This window comes from Peromyscus californicus, unplaced genomic scaffold, assembly GCF_007827085.1.
Source record: "Peromyscus californicus insignis strain IS unplaced genomic scaffold, ASM782708v3 Scaffold_10__1_contigs__length_136768540, whole genome shotgun sequence".
Classification (NCBI taxonomy): domain Eukaryota; kingdom Metazoa; phylum Chordata; class Mammalia; order Rodentia; family Cricetidae; genus Peromyscus; species Peromyscus californicus.
In genome coordinates this window covers 89,995,783-90,002,268 of record NW_026294391.1, presented here as the reverse complement: position 1 = coordinate 90,002,268, position 6,486 = coordinate 89,995,783, and positions in this window count along the sequence as shown.

Sequence of the window (6,486 nt, the reverse complement as noted above, 5' to 3'; positions counted from 1 at the left end):
CCATAAACAAGTCCACGACTCTAGATTTTTGAGAGGCTAGAGGCAAAAATAATTGCTCTCTTTCCTCTTATTTGGTCATTTGAAGATCAAAGAGAACTTGAATAGAGCTAAGTAGTGGCAGAGATCACCCAGAAAGAGACTTGTATCTGTAATAAACCTTGGGAGGCCCCTTTCCTTCTCAATACCGTTCCAGTAATACATATAGAGCTAATTGGGGTGCCAAACTTGACTTTCGGGCTATGAGTCCATTTCCACTGTATTTTCCAGCACAATCATCTTCTTTGCCCCAGTCTCTATTCATATGAGTACACTTATCCCTGTCCTATTGAATTCTGCAGGATTGTTGAGAGCATTGATGGGATGGGCAGCCATGGAAGTGGGCCAAATCATCGAGAGTCCATTAAGTGTAAGATGTTTCTGTGTATTAGATGTAATAAGGGTATGATAGCTGGCCTCAATTTGAAACAACAAAATAAGAAGCAGAAAGCAAATTTTAGATTCTGAAACAGGGCTTCGCTGTGCAGCCCAGGCTGGCTTTAAACTCTTGCTCCTCTGCTTCTGTGTCTGAAGTGCTGAGTTTACAAGCATGCCTCACCAGGCCTGATTAAATTTTTGTTTGAAATACAATTTTTCCTCATTATGAAAACATTATTTAATTATTTGAAATATACAGAGGTAACAACAACAACAACAAAAAACCCTGACTCATATTACACCCAGTCCCATCCAAACACAGGTAGCTTGAGTGATGAGGATTTTGGTCTATTTCTTTCCAGTCTTTTTTCCTCCATAAGGACAAGAACCATGCCTGTTGGGCTTTACTTACAGCCTCTATCATGATGCCAAACACAGCAGATTCTCCATAAATATTTTTGATCAATTGGTACACTTATTCAAACATGCAGCTCTGTATCGCACTTTATCTGCTTTGTCCGGAGAATATTTTTTTAATATTAGCATTCTTTCAAAAACATCTTTTTAAATGTTTCCCCTGAATTCCAACCTATCACTGCATCAGCACTCTATTATAAGACATTTCGGTTGCTTCCAGCCTTCCACTATTACAATCCAAAGCTGAGATAAATGTCCTCAGAGTGCGTGTTGTGTCCTTACAGGTTTGTTTCCTTTGGATAAATTCCTAGCAGTGGGATTTTGGGGGTAAGCATGGTTGAAAGGCTTTTAATACATACACCATTTTGTCTTCCACGAAAGTTGTACCCACTGACTTCCCCACCAGTGATATTGGCATTTTCCTTTTAAACGGGCCTGCTTTTGATTTTGGCTTTGTCACATCGACCTGTATTTTTTCCTTGGCAACTTCTTCCATTGCATTTATGCTCAGAAGTCCTCAGGGAAGATCCTTTAAGATGATAAAAGGTCAATTTGTATGCAGTTCCTGCTTTTGCAATGCAATGTATTCATGAAAGCTTTATCATAAGATGGTCTGCATACTGGGAAACAGACCAAGCTCATGCATACCCATGGCTGTATTCATCTATTCCAATGTGATTGGTTTCATCATCAGAAACAAATGAATGTGTAGATTAAGGCGGCAAGGAGGTGAAGTATAAGTGTTCATAAATCATAGTTGTGGCAGAGAACAGCAATTGCCTTTAAATGGTTCTTATGTTTGGGCTTTTAGGGCATTTTTTAGGTCAGGTAAACATCTAAAACCCCCTTTCCAAAGTTAGAAGAGCCCTACTATATAGGCCTGTTCAAGCAGCAGGTGGACGGGAGGGCTAAAGTCATCCACATGTAGATGTGTGGCATGATCAGTGCTTTAGACAGCTCTGCCCTTGACTCTGTCCCCAGCCCCCGGCTGAAAATCTTGGATGATTTGGAAGCTACTTAGAAGGCTGAGGTTTGGACTGAATAAAATTCAGTAAAGCCTTCAGTGGGAAGGAAGATAGGACAATAGACTTGGTCAACATTACCTGAGAAAGCTATCTATGACTGGTTCCTTCTAGAGCACAGAGGAGAGGCTCCAAAAAATGAAGTTCAGACATTACTCCTCCCTGTGCCCACACCATCTAGCCCAGTGCCAAACAAGTTCATAGTGTACCAATACATATATGGAGAATGGTTGAATGAGTGAGTGAACCATTGCTTTGTTAGTCCTTGCATCTTGGCATTTCTTGTCCAGTCCTTGGTATTTTCTGTGCCTGGCTTTCACCTTTACCTCCCAGTCTTCTTTTTCCTATTTTACTTTCTTCCAAGGAGCTTTGTCCAAGGTCCACAAACTGTATGTTCTTCAGTTATACCCTTGGGTAAGAGGATGCGCTCTAGGGCCGTGTGGATTTGGGGTGATCCCCCACCTAGTTGGTGTGTGTGGTATTGGAAAGTTATTTATCATTTCTGAACCTCAGCTTCTTTATCTGTAAAATGAAACTAATAAAGTTTACCTCTTTGGGCTGTTGCGAGCAGTAAATGAAATAATGTATGCAAATGAGCATTGTAATTGGCATGAAATAAACACTGTGTGGTTGGTAGCTATATTGGTTTCCCTGTGGCTTCTGTAATAAATTGCCACAAGTTTGGTGGCTCAAAATAACAGAAATGTATTCTTTTATACTTACTTCTAGAGGCCAGAAATCCAAAATCAGTTTCAGTGGGCTGAAATCAAAGTGTTGGCAGGGCTTTACTCCCTCTGGGAACTCCAGGGGAGAATCTATTTATTGCTTCTTCCAGCTTATGGTGGCTGCCAGAATCCTATGGGTTGTCATTATATCACCAATCTATGCCTCTGTGGTCATTTTGGCTTTTCGTCTCTATGTGTCCCTAATTTCCTTTTGGTTTGTCTTATAAGGATACGCAGATTGTATTTAGGATTTGCACAAATCCAGGATGATCTCTAGTATGTGGCCTAGAACTTCCTATGCTGCTTTGACAGTTCTGAGTCACAAAGGATTCAGAGTCCTATCTGTGATTTCCTTTGCTCTTGCTTGGCATGTGTCCAGTTCAGCAGGAAACATTCCATACTCAGCTAATCTCCCTATCAGCTAGACCAGTTATACTCCACCTGGTCCTCAGCCTGTGAAATTATTCAAGCAAGGCAATCACATCTTTCCACGAGAACCTAAGAGCTATCTTGCTTATCTTATGGTTTCTATTGCTGTGATTAAACACCATGACCACAAACAATTTGGGGAGGAAAGGATTTATTTCAGCGTACAACTCTCAGGTCAAACTCCACTGCTTAGGGAAGTCAGGGCAGGAACCTGGAGGAAGGAGCTGAACAAGAAGCCATGCTTACTGGTTTGCTCCTCATGGCTTGCTCAGCCTGCTTTCTTATACCATCCAGGTCCACCTGTCCAGGGATGACAGTTCCCACAGTAAGCTGGGCCCTCCCACACCAATCCTTAATCAGGGCAATACCCTACAGACTTGCCTATAGGCCAATCTGATGGAGGCATTTTCTCAATTAAGAGTCTCTTATCCAAGATATATCTAGATTTGTGTCAAGGTGGCAAAAAACAACTAACACACTACCCTCCTGCTGCTACAGAGACTGCCTCCCATGGTCTCTTCTGGCTTACTATTTCCAAGCATAACCCTGTGTGGCTCTTTGTGTTATGTGATGTATTCTCCCTCCCCCGGCTATGAATGTCACTAATAATAAACTGTTGCCCATTTCATACATGTGATGACATGTGTCATTGCTATTGTAATGATTGGTTGTCCACTTCACACACCTGGAAAGAAGGAAACCCAATTGAGGAATTACCTCCATCAGATTGGCCTGTGGATATGTTGGTGGGGAAATTGTCTTAATTAATGATTGATGTAGGAGGGCTCAGCACACTGTGAGTGGTACATCCCTGGAGGCAGACCTGGGCTGTAAAAGAAAGTATGAGCAAGCCAGTGGGAGCAAGCTAATAAGCAGCATTCTTTTCCTGGTTTCTGCTTTAAGCTCCTGTCTTGAGCTTTTTGCCTTGGTTTTCCATTGATGGTGGACTATAACCTCTAAGTGTAAAGAAACCCTTTCCTCTCCTAAGTTGCTTTTAATCACAGTGTTTATCACAGCAACAGAGAACAAACCAGGACAGTCATGTATTTGGCCATCCCTGGGAACCCAGGGGAGAAGCAAACAAAACACTTTCCATTTCAAGCACTCCTCTCTCTCTCTCTCTCTGTCTCTCTCATATATATATATGTGTGTGTGTGTGTGTGTGTGTGTGTGTGTGTGTGTGTGTGTGTGTGTGAGAGAGAGAGAGAGAGAGAGAGAGAGAGAGAGAGAGAGAGAGAGAGAGAGAGAGAGAGACCCATTTCCTTTTTGTTATACGTAGTATTATTCATAGAGTCCAGGGATTCAGATGTAGATACACCGGGAACATGTTTTTTTTTTGCTTTCCAGAGTAAGCTCTTACTATTTTTTTTTTTTTTTTTTTTTTTTTGGTTTTTCGAGACAGGGTTTCTCTGTGTAGCTTTGCGCCTTTCCTGGAACTCACTTGGTAGCCCAGGCTGGCCTCGAACTCACAGAGATCCGCCTGGCTCTGCCTCCCGAGTGCTGGGATTAAAGGCGTGCGCCACCACCGCCCGGCCCTCTTACTATTTTTTAAAGAAAGTTCAGGCACCTCTTGGTAACTTCAAAGGACTCATTAAATTCCTGAATTCTGATATCTGAGTTATATTAAGGAATACTAACAACTTATTCCCTTTTATTTTCTAAGGAAATGAGGTAACACCGAAAGAAGAAATTCAAGTTTGTTTTGCACATCACTTTGTGTTAGGAATAATTCTCTTTGCTCAATAAACTTTCACCCCCAAAACCTCCCCATACTTATTTCCAGGGCTGTGGAAAAGCTGGATGGTTCCCCCTTGTCCTGTACCTGGATGTTTTACCTGAGTGCACATTACTTAGAAAATAAAAAAGACTTTATTTCTTTGCTGGAAGTGGTTGCAAGGTATAAACCAGTGGTATGGAAAGTTCAGGTCAATGGGATGTAAGCTTAGTGATATGGGGCAGCTTCTCAGCAACTTCCTTAAGAAAGCTGTCCATGTACCTTGCCTCCTCTCTGAAACTCCCTATGCCCTATTGTGTATAATGCAGATGTGATGAATGGCACACCAGACCACTACTTTGGACAACAAGGAGAAGGTAAATACCATAGGAACGACAGAGTATTATGTTTGAAGTAGCCTGGATCCCTGTATATCAGAGGACAGAAACACCACAAGCTTGACATTTACACAAGAGGAAATAATATGTGTTGTTTAAACCATGCTTATTTTGGGCTTTCTGTCCATGGAAGTTGAGTCAGTTCTTAACTACAACAGATTCTGCTTCTCCTCTGTCCACCTTTTCTTCTCTTCTCCATGTATCATGGTTTTCATGGGAAATGACCCCCTTGGGCTCACGTATTTGACATTTGATTGTCAGCTGTTGATACTGTTTGGGGGGAGACTGTGGAGGAAGGAGGGCACTGTGGGGTGGGGTCTTAATATTTGATAGCCCATTCCACTTTCTGTCCTTTCCTGGTATCCTGGTCCATTGTGATGTGAGCAAGCAGCACCATGTGCCTGCTGTCATGCCATCGCTGGCTTGATGGACTGTACCTTCTGACTGTGAGCCCAAATAAATCCTTCCTCCGTTTGGACTTTGAGTGATGAATACACCTTTCTCCCTCTTCTTATGGTTGCTAATTATTATCAAGTATGATTTTTCACAGTTACATAGCCTCATCTAGCATCTCTGCTATCTGGTACCTCATTCCAATAAACTTGCTCTCGGTGTCACTTCAACTACCATGACTTTTCAGTTCCCCAAATTAATAATGCAAACATTGCACTTTAAAAATTGTGTTTCTTGTTTATTTACTGAACTGTTTCCTAAGACCTTATTTTTAAAACAGCATAATCAAGGACCCCAGTATACTGACTTTTGATTTTCTCTTGTTAGATTTCTTCTATTCCATTCATTTTTGGTGTGTGGTTCTGGGGATGGAACCCAGGGCCTTAAGAGTGCTAAGTAACTACCATCAAGCCACAGCCCTAGCGCTGCCCTTCCCTTCTTATTTAGCTTATATTACACGAGTCATCATCTCAATATCTTGCCACTATTGAAAGCTCTCCCCTTGCTCTGAATTTTTGCTGCATGCATCTCATATAATTCTAATTATAGATGAGCTCTTTATTTATTTGTTGACAGGGTTTCATTATGCATCCAAGGCTGGCCTCAAACTTGGGATCCTTTTGCTTCTGCCTCCTGGCTGTTTAGGTTACACGTGTATACTTTTACACCCAGCTTTTTAGTCAAAGAGACTGTACAATAAGACAGACTGGAATTACTTTAAATTTGTGATAATTGAGCATTTGTATAGCATATCAAAAGCCTATTCTTTGATTTAAAAAACCACTAAAGTTGAGTAGGAAAATAAAAATTATAACTTTCTAAGTTCATGAGAATAAAGAGCAGAAAAGCAGATCACAGAGGATAAGAATGTGAATAAATATTTACAAGAAGGAAAACAGATGAAATAGTTAGCA